The sequence below is a fragment of the Petaurus breviceps genome, unplaced genomic scaffold (assembly GCF_028583685.1).
Source record: "Petaurus breviceps papuanus isolate PSGF00001 unplaced genomic scaffold, PetGlider_PUasm1.0 90847, whole genome shotgun sequence".
Lineage (NCBI taxonomy): Eukaryota > Metazoa > Chordata > Mammalia > Diprotodontia > Petauridae > Petaurus > Petaurus breviceps.
In genome coordinates, this window is record NW_027187360.1 from 18,452,080 (window position 1) to 18,452,628 (window position 549).

Genomic DNA, 549 nt, shown 5'->3' on the forward strand with positions numbered 1-549 from the left:
AGAGAGAGAGAGAGAGAGAGAGAGAGAGATGGAAAGAAACAAAAAGATCCTTGAATTGTATTGAAGGTTTAATGGATCTGTCCCTCTAAGCTCAACTGGCTGGGGAAGTCCCAGTGTGGAAACTACTTCCAATCAATGTAGATGATGATTTTCTTAGTTATAATTTCCTCTTATAGAGTCACCTGACACACTGACAGTTTAAATGATTTGCCCTTGGTTATATAACTAGTATGTGTCAAAGGCAAGACTTGAACTCAAATATCCTCCTGATTTTGATATATGTGTGTGCATGTGTGTATACACACATATACATATGCATGCATATGCACATACATGTATACATGCATACACATATTGTGTGTGCATTATGTGTGGTGATGGTACCGCTGTTGTTCAGCCAATTCTTCAGTTGTATGCAACTTTTTGTGAGTCCATTTGGGGTTTTCTTGGCAAAGGAAATAGTTTGCCATTTCCTTTTCCAGCTCATTTTACAGATGAGGAAAATAAAACAAATAGGGTTAAGTGACTTGCTCATACTCACAAAGCAAG